This window comes from Mus pahari, chromosome 3, assembly GCF_900095145.1.
Source record: "Mus pahari chromosome 3, PAHARI_EIJ_v1.1, whole genome shotgun sequence".
In the NCBI taxonomy this organism is placed as follows: Eukaryota; Metazoa; Chordata; class Mammalia; order Rodentia; family Muridae; genus Mus; species Mus pahari.
The window spans coordinates 102,073,481-102,097,356 of NC_034592.1; the positions used below are offsets into that span (position 1 = coordinate 102,073,481).

The following is a 23,876-nucleotide window of genomic DNA, read 5'->3' on the forward strand; positions in this document are numbered from 1 at the left end:
GGTGAGGTGAACTACAGTAGGCTCCTCTGAATCCCACCCCTCAAGTCCTTCCTCTCTCTCCCCCTCAGCAAAGGAAAGCAGTGAGAAACGTGTTTTTTTATAAATAGCTCCAGCCCCAGCTGATTTGTAAATTCAGTGGGTTTTTTTGTGTCAATGACATCACCCTCCTCCCCATGGCAACCCCCGACGATATCAAAATTGCCAGGCAACGTTGGAGCTGCTCGCGCCCTACAGGAGCAGGTCGTTGCCTGAGGATCTAATGGAGAAATCCCAAAGTGAGCTGGGGTGCACGGTGGAGGAGGGGTGCGCCGCGGCCGGGGCTGCCGGGCCCTGATCGATTGACCAGAGGAAGGCGGGAGCGGTTGTCGCTTGCTCCGCAGCCTGAACACACCGGGGGCTCCACGCCTGCTCCTCCTGACAGCAGCGGCAGACCACAGCAGGTGGGGGGAGGGCACTGCTCGGTTCCTGACACGCCGGGAGCAGCAAGCAACCATCCAGGTGACTAAGCCGGCCCACCGCCACTGAGTCACCCACCCACCCTGGCTTTTCTTCCTTCCCCCTTTGCATCTGATTATTTGGGGAGCTGAAAACTTGGAGGTGTCCCTGAGGCCCGCCCCTTCTAACTCTCCCCGCCCTACCTCGGCTTGGAGGAAGATGGAACTCGCCCGGAAGCTGCCACTACCCCCTAAGGACATGGAAGGCACGGAGGGAGCCAGAGGTGCCCATGGAGAGACCTCGGCTGGCAGAATACAATAGCAGACATGGTGTTCGGGCTGCCCGCGTGTCCTCTGAAGGTTCTGGGAGAGAAGGGGAGTCTAGTCCACTCCGACTGGAGTCCTTCTGGGCTGCCTTTGCGCTCACCTCTCAAGGGGATCTTTCTGTAAAAACGTGTGGCTTCCAGGGTCATTGGTATTTGGAGAGCAAGACTGGATTGGCATAGGCAGGCCTGTGCAGGTAGGTGGCTCTGTGCTGGGTGTGGACCCACGTGTGTGAGAGGGTGAGGGTGTGTCACAGTGCATATGCGCCCAGCCAGATCTGAGCACAGCGGCTGGTCAGTGCTGGGATGGGGACCTGACAGGGGTTGATTCTGACCGATGCTGGGCCAGCCTAATCTTGAGTGCATGTTGGGGAGAAGGGACAGCAAACACGTGGCCTGAACAGACAGAAGGACAGCTACCTGCTCAGGCAGGCCCAAGCCCTTGCTGGATCCACAGGACAGAGACGTGGCCAGATGCCAAGGTAGGACACGGTCCTGAGGCCTGGCCAAGTGTTAAGAACTAAACTCATAGGCATGGGTCTGCAGGTTCATCGATGTCTTCCTGACAGCCCCGAGTGCCCGGGGAACACCTTCCTACCGAGGGTCTTATCATTCTCCCAGGCAGAGCTGTTCAGCTCCTATGCATGTCCCTGCTGAGCTCAAAGACACATCCAATGAGCAGGCTACAGGCTGGGGCTCGGCTGGGGGCCACCCTGAAACCCCCTTTCAGGCATGCCCCTATGTGTGCCAGGCAGAGGGGTGTGGGCTCTCTACCTCCCCCACACAACTGGCAGGCTTTTAGGCACACGGGTGAGTAAGCTGCCGCAGGCAGGGAGGTTGTGCTCACAGATACCAATCAGGGACCTTCTGGGGGAAAAGCGGCTGAAAGAGAAAATCACTGGGGTTTTCTTTTTCTTTCTTTTTTTTGCCTAAAGGTAGCGTCAAGCTTCTGGGCTCCGGACAAGCACCAGCCTGTAGTGGGAGAGGGTGAGGCCCGGCTGCCCAGAAGGAGTGCCAAGGTAAGGTCTCCACTGTGGCAGCAGGTTCTGGATTCTTGAGCTGGGGACAGGGTGTCCATATATTGAGGCCACTCCTCACCTAGGCCAGAGAAGCTAACTCCGTGTTCAAAAAAAAAAAAAAAAAAGCTGTGAGCTCTTAGACTAAGGATGCCTGAGGTGGCCTGACTGTTGGCCACCCCCTCTTCAGGTTAGATTTTGAAACAGCTCGGTGGAAACCAGTTTCTGGCTCTGGGCTTGTTTCTACAGTCCCTGCCTATGCTTCCTGCTTCTGCCAGACCAAGCCAGGGCCACCAGGACTTCTTCCAAGAAGCCCTTCCCACCTGCCCCTCAAGTAGTCATCCCACAAATATTTATGGTGCATCCTCTGCCTGCGCCCTCTGCCTGCTGGGCTCCTGCCCCCACTGGTGCCCTTTCCCTGAACTTAACCTGGCGGACTCTGAAAGTCAGCGTGAGGCCAGGGCCAGGGGCCTGCCTGGGGGCTACCCTCAGCCTTGCTTGGGCTCACCACTTCTGCTCAGGGTTCTGGGCTGGTGGGCTTCATTAGGCCCCAGGAACTCAAGCCCATGCCCCAGGGAGCAAGGTTAGTGCAGTGTAGCCACTGGTTTAGAATGCCAAGGTCAGAGACTGTTGTATTTCTTCTGGGGAGGCAGGAGTGTCTTTCCCTAAGTTGGTTCTGATGAAAACTGAGTTCCCGGGGTGGGCTTGGCGGCTCACCTAGTTAAGATCGGGGGGTTGGTCTTTGGGTCAAGAAGGGTCCCGCTCTGTGAGCATTTTTACCTACATTTTTTTTTTTTTTTCCTTTCTGGGATAAGCCTGGGAACTCGCATGACAAGGGCACCAAGGGACCTGGCACCAAGAATAAACCCTTCTAGAAGTATTTGACTTGGGTGGAAACTCTGAACCCCTGCAGGGCATATAGGAACTGCGTAACCTTTCTGATGACCCCGCCCCCCCCATATACACTGAGTGCATTTGAGATTTGCCCAGCACGGGAAAGGTGCAGGCCAGTGGGGTGCAGCCTCAGGATGACCAACTCTGTTCCCTGTCCTGGGAGAGAGGACACAAAGGACCTCAGTCGGGAGGAGACTATAGTATCATCTATACCTGGCTTCAGGATGAGGAAAATGACCAGACCATGGAAGGGCTTCCTGCTTCCTCCTAGAAGGTGACTCTTAAGGGAGCATCCAGGTCTGCAGAACTGAGCAGAAGCCAGAGCCTAGCTGCGAGCAGAATGGCAGATGCTAGTGAATATGCAGGCAGTAGTCCCTTAGGGAGGCAGCCAGCTTAGCCAGGAGGAAGCCTAGGGTAGAAGCCAGGCCACCAGTAGATGGAAAGTCTGCTGGTGTCTTAAGGGGGTTCAGTAAAGCCTTTGGGCTGGTTTCGGACCCTATCTGGGCACAGAGGACTGGCAGGGCCAGTCAAGGAATAGGCTGAGATACTAGACGATAGTGTTCCTGACTCATATGGCCCAGAGGTAGCCCCAATGCAGTGTATCTTGCTTGCAGAAGGCAGAGGGGCTTCTGGGAGACCTGTGGCTGGAAGCAGAGAGCCTTTCCTAGTGGCTGCCATCCAGATGTCAGTGGGAACACCCAGCAGTCCAGCAGGTGGTCAGAACTGGGCAGTGCCGGGCCTGCAGACCTTACTGTCAGGCATTTTATAGCCAGCCTTGGTAGGGAGGCAGCTTGAGAAAAGAGCTCATTTCTGTGAGTCTCCTGGTAGAAACGGGCTAGCTAGCAAAGCGGGCACAGCATAGGAAATGGAAATGTCTTAGCTAAGGTTAGCCCTTCTGTGTGTATGTGTGTGTGTTCATGATCTGGGAAACTATTAGCCCCAGACTCTCCCCCAACCCCCAATACACTCTACCTCCATCATAACTTAGACTCTTTGGGTCCAGGAAGGAATAAGCGGAGAATGGGGCCATGAAAAGAAGGAGGCTTGTCTGTGTGTGCTACAACATAGTATGTACTATTGTTTTTAAACACAAAATTCCAGCTGTTTGGTCTACCAAACCAAGACTGAGGAGCCAGACACTGTAGTGTAGACACTTCTAGCTCAGAGAACCAGAGACACACCCAGCTGACCTTCCTACTCTCCCTACATCCCAGAGGGAAAAACTCCTCCTCCTTCTCCACGCTGTCTAAAATACCCTTGGACTCGCAGACCCTCCTTCCTGTTTACTTATGCTCATCCCTGTCAGCTGGTTCCCTATCAGCTGGTCAAGGTCTGCCTCTTGACCCAGGGTTGACTTTATTTAGCTCTTGGATTAAAGGTGTGTGCTAGGGCTGAGCCACAACACAACACATTTTTTTAGTTCACGATCTTGGGGTTCACAGTGTGATAAAATATCCTGCAATAATGTACTGCTAAGTAATTTACACACAAAGGAGCTTTATGTATCTCACTTTCAGAAGCCAGGCAGTCCAAGGTCAAAGGGCCCACATTTAGCAAAAGCCTCAGTGCTGACTGAGATATCGCACGGCAGAAGGCAGAAAGACAAAAAGGGCTGCACCCACTCTGATCTCCACTGTGTAAGGACAACGATCCACCCATAAGGGTGGTACCTGGCAACCCAAATATCTCTCAACCCTGTTGAATTGGGGGTTAAGTTGCCAGTAGACTGTGGTACCTGGCAGGCTGTGAGATCCAGATAGTGCCTGTCGCTGCTTGCTGGCTCAAAGCTAATGATTGCCGGGTTACTGAGTACCAGATCCCATGGCTGGAAGAGGGGGTGGGAAAGGGACAGAGCTCTGGGCCTGGGGGAGTTTGTACAGAGTAAAGGGATGGAGAGAGACGCTGAGCTCAGGGTCAAGGTGGAGCCACAGAGCCAGGTTATAACTGGATGGCTTCTCCTTATGCCTTCAATGGCCCATCTCATCTCTGAAGTTGTCACCCATGATTCATGCAATCCAAATAATTTATGAATTTGAGCCAGTCCTAAATTAGCCACTTCATAAAAATGTAACCACCCCCCCCCCACAAAATCCCTATGTTATGAGAGAAAACTCCATGTGGATCTATCTCTAAGTCCAGGCAAAGGATGCCAGGGGACAAGTCCCAGACCTGGGACATGTCACAGTGCAGTCAGGCCTTCATTGATGCTTCTGGTGACTTGGATGTGTTATTCCATGCCTCTCCACCTTAGTTTCCTCTCCTAACCCACAAAGGTAATTAGCACCCGTGGGCTAGGGCTGTTGAGGGGGTAGCCAGGATGCTTTGGAAACTGCTAAGACCATCGAGGAGCTAGGTGCTGGAAAGAAGGGACCCATATTATTTAGGGGACACAAGCAAGGCTTGCTGGGTAACTGTGGAAGATCCTCCCCTGAGAGAAGCAAATGTTGACGGGTCCAGGCCCGAGAAAGCCAGGGAGAATGGCAACACCAGATCCATTTGCCCCATAGAGCAAATTGTGTGCTCAGGTTCTTTAAAGAACCCCAGGCTACTGAAAACAGTTCCTTCTGAGGCCCGGAGCTCAGGGTCCTAAGGATTTGGAGTGGGCTGTACCCATGCAAGGGATGTGGAGGCAAAGCGATTGCTTGGTACCACTCCTCTGTGGGCCTGACATCTTTTCTCATAGTGGGGGATGCAGTTCCTGAAGATCTCACTATGCCCATCTGAAACACAAAGCTAGGACAGCAGCAGGCAGAGAGGACCACTGATGAAAGATGCAGAGAGGACCACTGATGAAAGATGCAGAGAGGACCACTGATGAAAGATGCAGAGAGGACCACTGATGAAAGATGCAGAAAGGACCACTGATGAAAGACAGGTTTTTTTTTTTTTAAGGGGCGGGCGGGGGTGTGTGTTGATGCTCAATCTCTAAAACTTGTTAAACTTTTCCTACAAGCGGTCATCTGTCCTAGTAATTTAGAAAAGTTAATCTCCACCAAAACTACCACCTCCACCTATTCTGATTTCACCTAGAAACAAAGGCAAAGCCAGAACACGGCAAGTTCTTTTGCTAAGCTGGAAGAAATTTCCTCTCTGGAAGAGAGGCCACAGAACCTCAGCCCCAGCACAGGAACACTCACATGGTCAGTGATGTCTGTAAAAGCTCATTATGGTATTACTGTAGTACAGAAACCCAAGTATTTACAGAGGGACACTGGTGACATTTTTGAACGATCGGGACTTCTCTGGGGCACTAATTCAGCTCATGATTCTGACAGCACTGTCCTGGGAGTGTTCTGCTCGGGTCAGCATCTGTGTCTGTATCCTAGGGCCCTAGACCTCTGGCTAAGGAGACAGCATCATGGCTGACTCCTTCCTTCTCACTTCAGGCTACCCAGAGCTCGGAAAAGACTTCCCTGAGTTCTCAGAAAAGTATGTGCAGAAACCTCAAGTCAGCTGTGGTTGTTCTGGCCTCTGATCTCAGTGCAGCAGGGGCCCAGCCTACTCTCCTCCCAGGGCAAATAGCAACAAACCAGTCACCTTGCTCAAGGCTGCCGTCACAGCATCCCGGGCTCCCAGAAGCTCAGGCATCAGCAGAGTTAAAACTGGGAGGACTGGTTCTGTAGTGCCTGGAGCATCTCCAGCTTCAAATGAGGAGTCATGTGGAATTGTACAAGAAGGTACTGAGGTAGAAGGAGCTAGGAGACCATTCGGCCAGAGTACAAGCTGCCCAGGAGAGGAGAGGCTATCCATCACTGAACTGGCCCTCTTAGATGCTGCAGCACCTTCAAGACAAAGGAGGGGCTCTCTGACCATGTTTAATCCAACTTTCGTTGATGTATAGAGGAAAACCCACCCAGAGAGAAAAGGGGGTCCTGAGGCCACCCCACTAACTAGAAGCCCTATCTCCCTTGACCAGCAGCAGGCAGGTATAGCTCTCAGCTTGATGATTTTGAGAGAGGTGGTTCGGCCTGACAGTGGGAGGCTGGACAAGTCCCTATGCCTCCTCTGTGCATGTTGTTTTTACAGGGGCCTGCACTGGCTGGGCTGGCCAGCCCGCCCTGCATTCTGCTCAGCATGGGGCCTCAGTCTGGCTTGTGTTTATTAACCAAATATTCCCCAAGGACAGATATCATTCCTGGGCACTGCACTAGGCCACTGGCCAATAAACAGAGCTAACTAAATTGTAAGTGGACTGACTCAAGTTCTGTGTGTCCCAGGAAGTATCACAGGCTATGGAAGACTTAGGCCAAGAAGGGGCAGTGATAAGAACACCTGGAAGTGAGAGAGATCTGGGCAGAGAGCGAGAGGAGGCATGTGGGGAGGGGGATCTCGAGTCATCTCTTCACATGTGTGTGTGTGTGTGTGTGTGTGTGTTATATTCTCATGTACGGTCTCTATGTTACATGTCGATGTGCTCAACAGACCCATGAGGAGGCCAGTGGCTGACATCATTGTCTTCCTCAATTACTTCTCTATCTTACTTTTTTTTTTTTTTTTTTTTGGAGAGACAGAGACAGAGAGATATATAGAGAGATTTAGTTTCCTATGTATGTGTCTGTGTCTGTGGATGCCAACGTGTGTGTACAGGACAGAAGAGGGCAGTGAACCCTCTGGAGCTGTACTTACAGGCAGCCCTGAGCCACCTGATATGGGTGCTGGGAACTGAACTTTGTGTCCTCTGGAAGTGCCGAAAGAACTCAAGTGTTGAGTCATCCCTCCAGCATCCCCCTTAGAGATAGGGTATCTCACTGAACCTGGAGCTCATTATGTCTGCTAGACTACCTGACCAATAAGCCCTGTTTCCTGGTTGCCCCAAGAGCTAGGGGTATACTCTTTGCTGGGCCGTAGCTGGCCACTTATGTGGGTTTTGGCAGGGGAGGGGGTTTGAATTCAGGTTCTTATGCTTGCAGGGCAAGTACTTTGCCCACGGAGCCATCTTTTTAGCCCAGAGGAAGGAATGTAACTGGCACCCATCACCATCAGAGGTCAGTTCCCAGGAGGAGGAGCATGGTCCCACATCAGCAGATCTGAGACAGGCAAGAAGATTTTGGGGTAGAACTTGCTGGGTGTGCCCAATGTCCAGAAAGGAGGACTGAATGTTCGCCCATGCGAAGGATGGAGCAGGGATTCACAGCAGATGGGGCAGGAAAAGTAGATATTCAGGACTCTACAAAGCATGTAAGAGCAATACGGGGGACACCTTCACCATCCACCAGCTAAGCAGGGGTGCAGGTATGGGTGTGGCAATGGTGTGATCAGGACCCACCTTCTCAGTGTTCACAGGAATATTCCAGTAAGCAAACAGGAGCTTTGCCCAGTATGTACCCAATTGCCAGGAAAGGAAATACCCAGGGAGAACTGACAGTCAAGCACAGACCAGCCAAATGGCAGTTAAATAAGCCATGCCTTCAGATATCAACCTAGTGGTCAGAGCTCCCCAGTGGCCACACGGCCCAGACCCTTTGACTTTCATACAACCTAAGTATAGTTTCCTATTCAAAGAATTGGGGTGGTACTTGGGGAGGGCAGCCTCATGCACCCTCAGAGACTTTGGTCTTCATCTGTCCAGGCATAGGAGTCTCCTCCACCCCCCATACCATCACCATCTGTGGCTCCCTGAAAGTCAGACCCAAGGGCTACAGTCATAGCCCTCCCACAGCCTCAGATCAGAGGCAGCAACTGCAGGTCCAACAGAGAGAAAGAGGCTCTATCCAAGAGGCCTTCCAGCTGTTCATCCAGTAGCAATGGCAGCTAGTGAGCTGAAGGGCCAGCAAAAAGCATCTGGAGGCCATTAATAGTAGAACCTGCGAAGCAACTGTAGCAAGAAGATATTAAATGAATTCATCATGTCTCTAAAGCAAGTGTCCTTACTGTAGAGATAGCTTTGCTCCCCAAGCCTTCCCAGGAAGGCTTAGCTCATAGTCCATGTACCCGGGAAGGGTGCCATGGGCCTGCAGAGAGGCCAATGTTCCTGAATGGCTTATCTCAGGGTACCAGGTCCCTTGGGAAGGTCTGGCTAGTTGAAATGAACTCCCACTGGTAGTTTTTGTTTGGAGAACAGTATAGAAAAAGGTCAGAATTTGAGGAAAAGGAGAGAGAGAGAGAGAGAGAGAGAGAGAGAGAGAGAGAGAGAGAGAGACTATTATGGATGAGGCCAGCATGCCTGAGTTCTTGTCCTATCAGCAAATGGATGGATGGTCCCATCAGGTGGGCACACTTGGACTTTTCCCCAACAGTAACTGGATGCTAGGCAAAGCTGGGTTCTTTTCTAGGCCATAGAGTAGTATACGTGTTGAATTGGTTGAGTAGCAGGTAATTGACCTTCTGGAAGAATCCTGGGATTCTGCTCTGTGGCGTACCACAATGGGCTTGACTGATCTTTATGGAAGGTGTGTGTATACACTGTATGTGTGTATGTTTGTGTGTGTGTACACTGTGTGTATTGTGTACCCTGTGTGTGTGTGTGTATACACTGTGTGTATTGTGTACCGTGTGTGTGTGTGTGTGTGTGTGTGTGTGTGTGTGTGTGTGTGTGTGTATGTGGTCGTCTTACTCTTTCATCGGGTGTGTTCACTCTGTTTGGAGGTGCTGGTCCCAAGGACCTCTGCACCCCAATGCTTAGACCTCATCCCTTCACCCTCCCAAGGGAAGGGGGCAAAGTTCCCCCCCCCCCACTATCCACATCAAGAAACCAAAGCTGAAGTCATGGGGAACACCCAGACAGTGCAAGGGAATTGGTGGTTTCTACAGCTCGGCTCTGCCTGCCTCCTCCTGCAGGAGGACCAAAGGGTCTGACAAAGTGAGCTTCCAACTCATGCTCCTGGGCCCTTAGAGCCAGGCACTGTGCTCCTGTCCCATCAGCATGTTCGTGCATGGGCTGTCACAGAAAGGGCAGTAGCTGGAACCAATCCCAGAGCAGAAAGTGATAGGTGGGAACAACCTAGAAGAGAGGGCTGGGACTTCTAGGAGCGGTTGTTTGCCCCTTCTAGAGCCCAGTCTCTGTCGGACCCCCTCCTCCTCCCGACAGTGTGTGGGAGTGTCAGTGCCTGCCTCCCCAGTAGTCTCTGAGTGTGGGACTCATCAAGTCCATTTGCGTCTGTGATAGAGAGAGAGTGTGAAGCAGGGCCTGCAGGCACGGTGTTGACTCATGACTAATGAAACCTAGGACTTGACTCCTAGCAGTAGGTCCAGTGACCACCTTTGTCTTGCACATATGGAGGCTGCCCTGGCCCCTTCAGATTCTGGGTGGAGATGGCCATTGTACCAGACTCACCCTTCCTGAGTAGTGGTGTAAGGTGGCCTCGTCCCACTGCCACCTGTTCAGACTTTCCTTGGCCTCAGGAACTTCTGAGTACTAGAAGTAAGAGATATTCATAAATCATATACCTGTGTCACATAGATGTGGCTTCTTCACTCAGTAGTAACCAGCGTAGGCCACTTACTGCTGCACAGACTCCCACTGACCACACACAACTTATATACAACACTGTTTCTCCTGATTCTGAGGGCTCAGAAGTCCAGAGTTAAGATGCTGAGAGATTTGATGTTCAGTGAAGGCCCATTTCCTGGTTTGTAAGTGTCTTTTCATAATAATATCAGGTGGCCAGAGACTGGAGCCTACTCTAGGACTTCTTGTGTAAGGCACTAATCCCACTCATGATATGTTATGGGTTTTTTATGGTAGCAACAAACTAGGCTCAGTCACCTCACTGATATAGGGCCAATTAGAGAAAGGAGTAGTGGGGATTGGGGTAGGGGAGAAAAAGATGTATACAATCCGGCTGCATGGGGAAGAGGAACAGAAGTGACCCCCTAAGTCCATCTTTAGGAGTACTGACAGGTTTGGTTTTAAATAGAGAGCAATAAGAGTGTGTAACTAACCAGTCCTTATTGTCAGCGTGTGGCTCTGCACTTTAGAAGCCCATCTCTGTCTCAGCAACATCCTGCTAGGTGGGTGGATGGGTTGTTGGATCTGTACCAAGTCCCTCCCTGGGAGGCAAGTTCTGGCTTCTGCTTATCCTTCCCTTAGAAAGGAACTCAAGCAGAAAATCGTAGTTCCTTGTGGTCCACTACCTCATAGATTGATAGCTGGAAGGGAGGGGCACAGGTCTTTTCTTGAGAATGTTTCCCTGCTGACGAGGGCTTTGGTAGTGTTTGTTTGTTTTTGGAGACAGGGTTTCTCTGTGTAGCCCTGGGCTGTCTTAGAACTCACTATGTAGACCAGGCTGGTCTCAAACTCACAGAGATCCACCTGCCTCTGCCTCCCAAGTTCTAGCTGGGTAGTTACAGGGCCTTTAGGTGCTAAATACTTGTAAAACCCTGCCTGTTAGTAACCGGCTCACCCTGGCGATTAGATCTCAGCATATGAATAGGTAAGTGTGGGGGTGGGGTGGGGTAGGGAAGGATCCATACATTTGCTTTGTGTAGGAAGTATGAGTCCTTTCTTAGCCACAGCTGCCTCCGTTTCATCATCTGCAAAGTAAGAATAATAATATGGCACTTCCACGCTGGGTCACCACAATAAGACAGTGTATGCTAAGAGCTACGCTCAGGGCTCCGCCCACAGGAAGCATTCAGTAATTGGCAGGTCTGATTACTACTGTTCAGGAGCGGAGGCATCCAGAGATAGGAAACTCACAGGGAGCTTGTTAGCAAGCTCCTGGTTCCTAGGAAATGTTTCAAGTCCTGAGCAGAAAGGTGCTGGGAAGGATAATGTGTTTGTATTTCTAAACCACAAGTTGATCCATATCTTTCCTCTTTGGCCCTAACCTGGGCTCACAGCCCTAGCTGTGCCAGTCAGATGTTACAACAGGCCCGACAGCCACGGACTGTCAGAGAACTGGGAAGCGCTCACCCCACCCCGTGTGCCACCCCGAGGCCCTGGAAGATTGCTCTGGCTGGCTGACTGGCCAATATCCCATGAGCCCTTTCTTCTGGTGTTTCCCCGTGCTTTCTCCAAAGCTCCTGTGGGATTCGTGGACATGCACTCCCTGGGCAACAGACCCATGCCAGAGACCATGTCTCCTCAGGGGAGTGCATGCCTGCTGTCCCATATCCTTGACACCACAGTAGGGGGAAGAGGCCTAGAGTGAGCTGCATGCACGCTGGAGGCAACACTCTTTAGTCTGTTGCTAGGACTTTCCACACTGCCATCCTACTCTCTCCTCTGAGGCAGGGTTGAGCTGGGCATGGATCAGAGGAGCACAGAGAAGAGGGACAAAGAGGCACAGGGGAATTAACCACTCAGTCTACCCTGCAGATCCCAGTCATCCCTCCCCGCTGGGCACTACCCCACCTAGCGCAGCTGAGCTTGTGTAGAAGCAGTGGGAAATGTAGAAGGATGGCTTGCTGTGTGTTAGACCACATGCCTGGGATGCCCCCCAGTGTAGTCCTGTACTGAGCATGGGAACTTTTCTCTAGCAAATCTTACTGATAGTAGGTTTGGTTAACTTCCTCAATGGAGGAGTCATTACCTCCTTGGCCCATCTTGCTTGAGAGCCCCTGCCTTTCTTGAGGCCCCAGTCCCCAGTCCAGCTTCCAAGGGTGGAGGGGGGAACCTAGGGTTTTCTAAACCTATTCCTTGTAAGGAAAGGATTGAGACATGGCTGATATCTACTCTGGGATAGTTAATCCTTGATTCAAACCAAATTAGATGCCAATTGACTTCTGATAATATTCTAGTATTCATATTTTATTGTAATTCAACAATTCAAAATGAATGCCTAGAGCCATGGTTTTGGCATGTAAAGTATTTTATTAAAAGATGCTAGCTCATGTATACTTGTGGCTCAGTAAAAAACAATTGAGGGGGTTGATTCTAGCTTCAATGCTGCATTTCTTTTCAGCTTTGATTTGTAGTTCATTTCAAACTCACAATTTCAATCTTGTCCTTTGTTCCACACAGCACAACCTTCTCCCTACAGCCAACAACAGACAAGTACCTAGCTAGGCCCCAGAGATCTGTGGGGGAAGCCATTTGTATCACTGCAAGGGCCTCAGGCAGCTTCCTGGCTGCCCACAGAAGTCAGGGTTTTGCTTACAATGTCCAACAGAAAGAGACTCCACTTAGGAAAACCACAGAGGAGATGGGGCAAAGCAGAGAGCAGAGAGTCACAAAATGTGCGTACATGTGTTGGGTGGGTGACCTGGAGGACCTGTGATCAGCTGCTGAAGCCTCTGGATGACCCTTCCACGGCACATAAGCCTGGCGCCATGCCTTCTCCAGTAGAGCGGAGGGCATGGAGGTCTGAGAGGCAATCAGAGAGGGTATAGGCCTTTGTGGGTCTGGCAAGAACCCGCAGAGCACCTTCATGCTGGTTAGTGGAGCCCTGTCATAGGCTCTAGGTTAGCTACTTAACCCACAGTGCAGATGACTTAATCAGAAATGTCACCCATAGGGCTAAAGAATCAGTGAGCGAAAATAAACAGCAAGCATGATGTCACTTAAAAGACAAAGTCTGAGATAACAGCAATGGTGGCCAAAGAAGCAGTACTGTTCTCTGTCCGGTGTTCCCTTTCTGTGACACCAGTCACCTAGCCCCCATAGGAAGCAGCCCTTTGAGTGCCAAATGTCACATATTTCTAAGCCACAAACCCCTTAGCACTCAGCAAATGCAGTTCTCTCCGAGGACACAAGGAAGGACAGGGAAGGTCTTTCCCATTCCTTGTTTGGGGGAGGAGACAGACAGGTGGTCACTGCTTCCCCAAGCCGGGTAGAGGGCTCCTGCAGGGTCTTATTCTGTTCCCATGTGCCAGGCTGCTGGAACCTATCTCTCCCCAAAGTCCCTTTCCTGGAATCTTAAAGTCACATCAAGTTCTCAGGACTAAGCCAGGATGACAAAGAAATCAGAATTCCTTTATATCCTGCTCTCCTGCCTGCACAAAGAGGCCAACCCAGGACAGTCGCAGAGCTGGGGAACTTGTCCAGACTGGCAAGCAAGCCAAGATGCAGGATTTCAGGGCTTCGGATCCGGCCCTGAGAGATGTGCGAGTGGGCACATCTTGGGGAGTGGGCCCGGGGCTCCGAAACAGGCATTTGCGAGCTACTTAACGAGCTGATTGCACAACCGCCGCTTAGTAGATAATCCAGGTCTTGGCTTGGCGCCGCGGGGAGGTCGCGGCTGGCAGGCGGTGGTCGGCGGGGCTGGGGCCGAGCTGCTGGAGGGAAGGCGGTGGGCATGCAGCTGCCCCTTAGGTCGAGCCCGGAGCGCCCCTCGCGATCTTTCCGGAGCTCCCGCGCTCTCGGCGTCCCACCTGAAGCCACACCCTGCGGTCCAACTCCGCGCCAGGTGAAGCGGGCGTCGCACCGACGTGCTGCCGCCCCTCCTTGCCGTGCCCGCGCCGAGGTCCCTCCCGCGGAGGGCGGGCCCGGCTCCCGCGGCCTCTCGGGGTTCTGCGTGGCTTCCCGCTTGGCAGGTGGGTTCCCGGGGCCCCGCGGAGGATCGGGGATCCCCGGGACCCGGGTGGGAATTACGGCTCCCTATGGGCCAGACTGGCTGCGCGCGCACGGCCCCTACCCCGGGTTCTCAGTCCCTGAAGTTCGGGAATGGCTCGCCACAGGTCCTAGGAGCTTATGGGTTCTGGCACACGGGCTCGGCTACCCACCTCGGCGTGAGCGCCTCACGGGATCGATTGCGCGGGGACAAGGGTGACCTCCGAAGTGGCGCTGCGCCCCCTCCCCCACCCTCTCCAGACCCACTCGCTGCGGCTCAGCAGGCACCCGAGTTCGCTCTGTCGCTAGGCGGGCGGGGTGCGGTTCCCAACGTCCTGGACTCCAGCCAGTCGCAGAATCCGCGGGGACACTTCATTACATTGATCACACTGTGCTTCCCCCTAGGCCGGCAGAGGACTGACTGGTCCTGGAAGGTCCTGGGATCTTCCCTCACCTCCATGCTCTAGAGAGCTGACCGCAGAAGGGAGAAAGGAGGGGAGAGAAGGCCACAGGAGGTGAGTGAGGGGACTCCTGCTCCAGACCTTCCTAGGGGGTAGGTTGGGAGGGATAGTGGGAGCACAGGAGGGTGGCTCTCCTGAGCTGGATTCCTCCAGGTACTGTTAGACAGTGGCAGTGGCCCGGTGGAGGTGCCATTTCTCAATCCATTGCGTGTGTCAGATTAAGTCATTTGCAACCTCTTCCAACACATGGTAGGCCAGCAGGGAGTCAAATGGCCCGCCCAGTCTCTGATGTCATCAGGTTTGATAACCCGCTGAACAAGGCATTGTCCCAAAGCTCAGGTCCACAGAATGCGTGCAAGAGGCTTCCAGACAAGAAAGACGGTGGCAAACCCAAGTTTGTGCTGATCAGAGCAGAAAGCCCAGCTAACAGTGTCCAGCTCATTCCACCCTCAGAGAGGAGCTCTCCGTTGGGGGCGTGCTGCCGGGATCACCAGGGGCAAAGGCACAAGAGTTCTAGGAATGTGAGCCATATCCGCTGCATTTTTGCCATATTCTAATGCTTTTTAAGTTCTTTTGGCATTTTTCTGTGTTAAGGTGGAGAGTGGTCCCTGGGAACACATTTGGAACCAAATGGTGGTGGCTTCAGACCCCCACGTTGCTGTTGATTACTTAGGCAGTTGTTTTTCCTCCTAAAAATTTTGATGTCTGTAAAGTGGGGTTCAGTGTCAAGTTCTGAGGATTAAGCTGTCCACATAGGACAGCTGAAATGTGAAACTCGAGTGGTTAATGTTCAACAGACAAGAAGATACCTCACCAATCTTCAGCTAGAAGAGTTTAAGCTACCTTGAATGGGGAACTCTGAGAACAATGTGGTCCATTCCGCAAAATATTTTGGAGGGCATTAGAGCCAAATGATAGATATAAAGTGAAGGCAGAGAGAGAGAGAGAGAGAGAGAGACAGACAGACAGACAGACAGACAGAAGAGACTAAGGAAGGTAAATAATAGGAGGTCCTAACTCACCATCTCTAGCATGGGGGAAGTGGCCACATCTAGAATGAGACCCAGCTTTACAGACAGGAACAGCAGCAACATCTGTATGTATTCACACGTGTTCTCACATGTTCATGGCCTGACCTGGGCATGGTGTTACCTTGGGTATTTTTGGGACACCAGGAGTCTTTGGCATGTGGCTTCTGTGTCCATCTCTGCTCTTAAGTAGCTGTATGACAGGGCAGGCTGTTTGTTGTCTCTGGTACTCCTCCTGGTAGGAGCTTAAAGTCAGAGGGACTTTGTTTCCTACCTCTCCATGTATAATCAAGGAGAACAGCTTTTCTCAGAACCTCAGTTTCTCCATCTGTAACATGGAGCCCAGAATGACTGCACAAACCATTGATACAAGAAACAAAAACACCCAGGATGGCATTATAACTGGAGAGCAGGGGCAGGAAGAGCTCTATGAGTTCAAGGCCAGCCTGGTCCGCAGTCAAGGGAGACTCTGACAGAGCAGATTCCACCTACCTCATGGTGGTTTTGAGCATAAAGCAGGGAGGTCCACAAAAGGGATCTGGATAGCTAAGGGCTATAGACAGCTAAAGCAGTCTTGTGACTGGGGATCACTGCTGAAGTTCTTCTGGAAGGGTACTGAGGACCAGGGTTTCTACAGGAAATCACTGAAATCTGACAGTAAGAAGGGCCCTGGCCTGTAGTGATCTGCAGTGCCCAACTTAGAGCCTCATGCCCAGGACAGCCCAGTGCTGTCTTGCATCTTGCATCTTGCTCCAGAAGCAGGATGGGACAAGACTGAGACTCTAGGCACAGCACACAGAGGTCGGAGAGCTGGGCTAGTGTGGGCAGCTGCTGGACCAAGCACTGTTAGAATGGTCTGGAACTGGGCCAGGCAAAGCCCAAGTCAATATTGACTGTCCTGAGCTGGCTAGCCTGCTCCTCAACCTCTCATTCCGCAGGAGTGTTGACATTAGCTACTGAATGAGCTTCAGCATTGTATTCTTTTAAACAACAGCCCTGTTATCTCTCCCTTGGGGTTCTCTGCGGCCTGTGGTGTGGGAATGGTAGGAAGATGTAGTCCCACTTCTTCTCTCTGGGTCATACAAGTGTGATAACAGAACCTCTGTGTCCTGCTCAGCTTTCTGGGGCCTTCTGCACTACTGTACCATGTCCCTATGGAGCTATACAAAGCCACCAGAGGGCCACAGCTTGAGTCTGGAGGTAGCAACTGAGCCAAAAGCAGGTGAAACTTTCTCCTAGTGTGGTTTGGGAAATCAGAATAGGAAGCTGGAGTACCACCTTCCCTGACTCTCAGGGCATGTAGAGAGGAAACAGAGCAGGCCCGGAGCCTAGCGGAGGGTGAGCAGTAAGAGGTCCACACAGGCCCTGGCCAGGGACAGGAGCTCCTTGCTGCTGAACATGTTTAAGCCGACTGTAGCCGGACTCCTCTTGGGAATACCACGGGGATGGAAATCCGGGCAGAGGCAGAAGGATAGGTCAGAGGCTTCATGGAGTGGGCATCTCATCCTCTGGGGCAGGGTAACCAGCGTCTGTTTGAAAGAAGCAAGCTCACCTTTCCCCAAAGTGAAGTCTCATTTACCAGGGAGTACAGACTAGGAGTGAGGCTGGTGCATAGTACATGGTATAATTTGATATTTAGGCAAACTCCAGAGAGTCAAGGTTAAGGAAAACCTCCCTGACCAACAAGACAATTGAAGCCATCTTCTGTCCCCAGAAATTTTTCAGTCACGGAGCTGAGGAGGACTGTCGTTCCTCCTAGAGGGGTGGGGTGATGGACCCAAGGTGAGTTTCAAGGAAGCTCACACGGAATGGGGCCTCCACAGGCCACACGGGGCCTCGGTAGTAGCAAAAATGGGTACATTTCTAAGCTCTGTAGAATCTAGGAAGGTTGCCTCTGTCTTGCAGTCTGATTTTGAAGTAAGTAGACCCTTCTTCAAGAAATCTTGGGAAATACCACTTGAGTGGGGTGGGGTCCTGACCATCAACTGCAGCCCGATTTGCCTCAGGTCTCAACAGACCCGGTCTTTTCTTGCTGCTATCCTCGGGCGAGTAATTTGGTTTGTGTGGCCGCCTCATTCCTCACCTCTGTGATGGAAAGCGAAGAGGACTCCTCAGACCAGCGAATACAGATCTTGAATTCGAGGTGCTCGGCCTAGAGCCTGGCCCTTCAAACCTGGGGGATTCTTGTTATAAACCACTCCAACAGCTCCCTTAGTAAGAACAGGCTGTTCTTCTCTTTCGCTGTGCCTGAAGAGACTGGCCAAAGGGAAAGAATTTCTCCGATCACAATGGATACAAAAGATGAGACCTAAAGATTAGGTCAAGGCCATAGACTCCAAGCTTCCTGCTGAGCCTTAGGGCCCTAGACATGAGCTCTGAGAAGCGTGGCCAGAGCCTTCTTGTGAGGAAACCGAACCGTCACTCCCCACTATGTCACCAGCACCTGAGCTGGGTGTGTCTGTCACTCACTGTTCTGTGTTTCCCAGCCTCTTTCCTGTATCTCAGAACTTGCTTGTGTAAGTAACTTAATCTAACCTACTCCAGTCCCCTTCCCAGGAGCTGCACAACCCCTTCCACTCTCAACTGTTCTCAGCCTGTGGTCCCTTCCCTGAATCCCTTCAGTGGTTCCTTGAAAGGCATTCAAAGTGCAGAAATGTAAAGTCACCCAATGCCAGGTGTGGCAGGGTAAGGTGGATGACCATACTAGACATTCACTCCTGGTGAAAGCGAGGCTGGCAGGTTAGGAGAACAACTGATATTGATTCAAGATAGGATGCAAAGGTGACTCTCAAATAGCAGATGTATATATACCCCAAGGGCTGTGCTGTAAAGTTTCTGTCCATCTTGGGCCTCTATAGCTCTGTCTGGGATCTGTAAGGAGCTGGCCGTGTTGTCTTGTCTCCTCCGGGAGCAGCAGTTTGAAAGCTACCCTCTCCTCCTCCACGTGGATGCTTGAACTGTTTTCCCTGCCCCTATGGCATCACAGGGACATCAGACACCACCCTGCCCACCTCCCTGTGAGCCAAGTCTATGGATGCCATCTCCAGGGGCTTTGTTTTTAACATATGCCAGATCCTCGACATCACGGTCCCTAGTGAAACCTTTTAAAAACATTTTGCCCACCCCTTACACAGTACAGAACATTCTGGTTCCATATAAAGTAGGGGGTAACTTACAAGTCAGGATGGCTCTGCTTACCTGGGCTCAGACAAGCCCCAGGTCAGGTGGAGAGAGAAGGCCCCATCTCCCCAACTTTAGACTTCCATTGGTTTTCATTGGGTCATTAGCTAGACCCTGTTGTTCCCTGCTGGTGAAGACTTCCAAGAGGAAGATCCTTAGCAGAGCATTGCTCACTGTGCATAGGTGGGCATAGGGACAGCACTGCTCACTGTGCATAGGTGGGCATAGGCCTAGAGCCGGGCTCATGCAATCTGATTTGGGTTTAGTCCCCACCCCCACCCTACACATACATGGTCACTTCCTGTGTCTGTGATCTGGGGCAGACTCTCTCCTCCTGAGCCTCTTTATCTAGATGATGAGAGATGACTGCTCCCTTGCAGCGCTGCTAGCCCTCAGGAAAAGACTGACAGAGCCTCAACAACAGCTCTGGCCTTTTTTGAGTCTCCCGAGTCTTCAAACCTCCTTGGACTCCAATCCCTCTCTCAGTGACCCCAGGCCTGTGGCTCCCCGAATGTCACACCAGCACCTCTCCGGGGTTTACTGCATATGGCAGCACTTCGCCCAGAAAGTGTCTGCCAGGAACTGCTACGTTCTTTCTGCTAGGCTCCCCGCCAGAAGAGCCTCCTCCTCTAACTGGTGTTGGCTGGAGTCAGCCCTCCTGGCACTGGGCACCCTGCTCTGATCCAATTATGGGTCAGAGAGCTGGGAGGTATTGTTGAAAGCATAGTGCACGCCTAGCCTGGGGTCTGCCATTTCTACATCAGGTCTGAGGCCACACCCTCTTTCTCAGCCTAGGCAGAAGGGAACGGATGGTTTGGGAGGAAACCCCTGCCCTGCTCCTCTTTGGCACTAGCTCCTCATTGGATGAATAGAGCGGTGGGTGACATTTGAAGACTGGTGTAGCCTGATTTGATTGAACACCCCAGCACGGGGGCAAGTGCAGCGACTGCCCTCTCGGCGCTCTTGGAACTCTGTGGGAAGGAGGGCCTAGATGCCAAGTTGGAGACCTCTGACTAAGCAGCTGTCCTTGGCAGAGGACATGGATATCCTGCCTCACTCATGGAGCCTGGGCAACACTGGCTCTCATGGATCACTCTTCCATTTAAAAGTATTTTGAGGTCTGGAGAGATGGCTCAGTGGTTAGAGCATGTTCTGCTCCTGCAATTTGGTTCCAAGCACCCAGGTCAGTCGGGTGGCACACAACTGTCTGTAACTCCACTTCCAAGGAGTCTTACACCCACTTCTATCCTCTGAGGGAGCCTGCACTCATATGCACACACCTACGCACAGGTACATGCACATGTATAAAAAATAAACCATTACAAAATAGATAAAAACCTTGTTATCTGGGTGTGGTGATCCACTCCTTCCTTTAACTCCAGCACTTGCGAGTGTGAAGCAGAAGGATTAATAGAAGGCCAGCCTGGGCTACATCTATAATGACAAATTTGGAACTTTGGTTTCTTAAAAAAAAAAAAGGCACAGAAATATTATAATAATGTTTTTGTTTTAATCCCAGGTGTGGATGTGGGACTGCTTCCAGTTGTCTACAGCAGCTGACTATGATTTGTCTTGTGCTTTAGCAGGGGTGTGATCTTGCCGGTAGCAGATAGTTTCTGAGGTAGTGTAATGTTCGGAATTCTGGGGACTTCTCAGGAGGTGTACAAAAGCTAGGGCCAATAGGTGGGATGTTGGGGGGATGTTGTTGGTTGTTAGTGGTTGTAGTTTGTTAAGTGGTTGTGTACAAAGAAGAAACTACAACAAGAAGAAGAAATTAGATATCCTGACAGCGAAGATCAAACTTGCCCCATGGAATTCGATGCCCCTGATTAGCAGGAAGTAGTCTAATGATAACGTCACCCCCTTTCTGACCCCTGACTTTATTCAGGGATCTCTTTTCTTCCCTCTCTATCCTTTTTTTCTCTCTTGTCTAATATGAGGGAGTTGAAAGAGTAGAACAAGAGTGGAGAAGGGGTGTTGGAGAGATGGCTCAGCAGTTAAGAGCACTGACTGCTCTTTCAGAGGTCCTGAGTTCAATTCCCAGAAACTACATGGTGACTCACAACCATCTGTAATGGGATCCAAGGTCCTCTTCTGGTGTATCTAAAGACAGCTACAATGTACTCATCATATATATAAAGAAAAAAAAAGACACAAAGTATCCAGAGAAAAGCTACAAATGTTGTAAAAATCCTATCTAAAAAACAGGTTGTTTTCCTTAGAAGAATAGGGAGGTGGCATAGGAGGAAAGCCCCACTGTCCCACCAGTTAAACTTAGTGATTATCTTTATGTATTTCCTTCCTATTGCACTGGCCAATGGCAGAGGTGAAACTTTAAGTAATGATCCCCTATTCCTCTTTAGACAAAGAAAACCTTGGTGTTTTAATTTGCCTCTGGGATCCATGAACACAGACAGGTTTGGGGCCCATCATGTCAGCAATTCCAGAAGAAACCATCAAACTTGGGCCCAATATAGTCATCACATATAGGGGAATGAGGAGGGGACAGCCAGACTGTATATACACACACACACACACACACACACCTGCCATCAGTTTTATGATTTTCCCTTTCACATGTGGGTTATGATTTGTCTTTATTTAATTTAAGGGTATGTCAAGAGCTCATTTCTTCAGCTTCATTTCCCCCCCCCACACACACCCCATGGATATTTAATTGCTTCAGCTACATTCAGCTACAGAAAAGATCATCTATTCCTACCATACAGCAATGTCACCTTTGCCATAAATCAAGTGACCTCATCTGAGTGGGTCTATTTCTGGATTTTTGCTTCTGTCCCGTTGCTCTGTTTGTCAGTCCTGTGCTGTTTCTACAGCATATTAATCACGCTAGCTTTATGGTAAACCTCGATATATATTTAGTATAGTCCTCCAACTTTGTTCTCTCGGATTGCTGCAGCTATTCCTGGCTCTCTGTTTCCCTGCACATTTTAGAATCAGTGTGTCAGTTTCTGCCACAAGAAATATGCTGAGCCTGAAATAAGTCTGTAGGTTGACTTGGGAGTAACTGACATCTTCACAGTGTGAACTCCTCAACAGACGAGCATTCTTTAATACCTCTAATGATGTTTTATAGCTTTAAATATGAAGAAATTTATTCCTTTTTTATTTTAATGTTAGATGATAAATAATGCCATTTCATTTCTCTCTTTTAAAATTTATCTTTATTTTATTTTGCACGTGTATGTATGTGCTCTGTATATCAGCCTGCAGAGGTCAGAAGAGGGTGTCAGATCCACTGGAACTGAAGTTCCAGGTGACTGTGAGCTGCCATGTGGGTGCTGGGAACCAAACTCAGGTCTTCTGTAAGAGCAGTAATTACTCTTAACCACTGAGCCATCTCTCCAGTCGTCATCATTGTTGTTGCCCTCATTGTCATCGCCCTCCTCCTCCTCCTCCTCCTCTTCCTCCTCTTCTTCCAACATGCTCTCTAGCCCAGGCTGGCCTTGAATTCCTGGTCCTCTTGGCTCACCTGGTATTACAGGTGTGAGCTACTATGCACAGCTTTATTTCATTTTATATTGAAATTCAATTAACTTTTACTTATGTTGACCTTGAATTGAGAACTTTCTAAATTAATTTGGTTGTTGCAGATTCTTCTGACTTTTCCACTCTCATAAACACGCTGTCCCAAGCACAGTTGTCCTGACCATGTTTTGGATGAGCCCTAGTGGCCTTCCTGTAAGTCAGATTTCCCATTGTTTAAATGGTTGCCTGATTTCTTTTTTCTTTTCTTTTCTTTTCTTTTCTTTTCTTTTCTTTTCTTTTCTTTTCTTTTCTTTTCTTTTCTTTTTCTTTCTTTCTTTCTTTCTTTCTTTCTTTCTTTCTTTTGTTTGTTTGTTTGTTTGTTTGTTTTTTCAAGACAGGGTTTCTCTGTGTAGCCCTGGCTGTCCTGGAACTCACTCTGTAGACCAGGCTGGCCTCGAACTCAGATATTCGCCTGCCTTTGCCTCCCAAGTGCTGGGATTAAAGGCGTGCGCCACCACAGCCCCGTAGTTGCCCGATTTCTTAAATCTCAATCTGATCCCCACTGACCACTCTGTTAGCCCCCAACCCCTGGCTGGCAGGTTTCCCCAGATCCCTCTGCTGCCTCTGGGGAGGATCCTGTCAAGGGATAGCTGTTAGGGTGAACTCTGGAAGGAAGGTATTAGGGTCCCTGACACCACTTGACACAGCAGCCTTCCCTCCCCATGGATTCCTGTGCAAAGAGCCAAGAGCTGATCTCTTGGTGGGCATGGAGGAGGTGAAGAAATCAGGGTCCTCAGAGGAAGGCCTCAGGCAGTTCTGTGGCTCTAGATGGATTTGCACCTCTAGAAGATTTCCCAGCTACCGAGGGAGCAAGCAGATCTGTGTCTTAGTCAGGATTTCTATTGCTGTGGTGAAACAATGTAATCAAAAGCAAGTTGGGGAGGAAAGGGTTAATTCAGCTTCTCCCTTCCTGCTAACAGCCTGTGACTGTTAGGGCAGAAGCTGGTGCCTTAGGAAGTCAGGGCAGAAGCTGGTGCAGAGGCCACTGAGGAGTGCTACTTACTGACTTACTCCTCATTGCAGACTCAGCCTGCTCTCACAGAACCCAGGACCCCCAGCCCAGGGATGGAACTAACCACAAGGGGCCGGGTCCTCCCCGACAATCATTGAAAAAATGCTCTACAGTCAGATCTTCCGGAGGCACTTTCTCAATGGCAGTTCCCTCCTTTCAGATGACTCTGGCTTATGTCGAGTGGACATAAAACTAGCCCACAAAGTCTGCTAACAATCCAGAGGGAGGGTCTGCCTGAGAGGCTATGGAGACTGGCCCTGCTGACCGAAGCAAGAAGCAGAGGCCAAGTGGTCCAAAGAGGCTTCGAAGTATCGTGTCTGTGTCCCGGAACCTAGAGTTTTTAGCCATGACCCCTTGAGAAGGAAATGAGAGAGGAAAGAACTCCGGCATCACTCCCAGACCCAAATCTACCCAAGTGTCAGTGTCTGAAGACCCAAGCATAGGCACAAGGTGAAAAAGAATACAACTAGAGAGCCAGCCAGAGTCTGTTGGGAATCTGTCGCTCGCCCTCCCTAACCTTGTGAGCTTCTTCCACAAACACCACTAGA

General features: G+C 50.7%; 1 protein-coding gene across 4 annotated transcripts in view; it reads left to right on the forward strand.

Moving 5' to 3' along the window:
* Positions 1 to 215: 215 nt before the first annotated feature.
* Positions 216 to 23,876, forward strand: part of Pak6 (p21 (RAC1) activated kinase 6) — a 33,117-nt gene continuing 9,456 nt past the window's right edge. The window contains exons 1-3 of one of the 4 annotated variants that reach the window (XM_021192682.2): positions 216 to 954; positions 1,693 to 1,776; positions 14,504 to 14,613. The gene's annotated coding sequence lies outside the window, so the exon portion shown is untranslated. Of the gene's footprint in view, positions 955 to 1,692; positions 1,777 to 14,007; positions 14,083 to 14,503; positions 14,614 to 23,876 lie in introns of those variants that run through there. The other 3 variants (XM_029536833.1, XM_021192683.2, XM_029536834.1) reach the window with 3 other exon arrangements.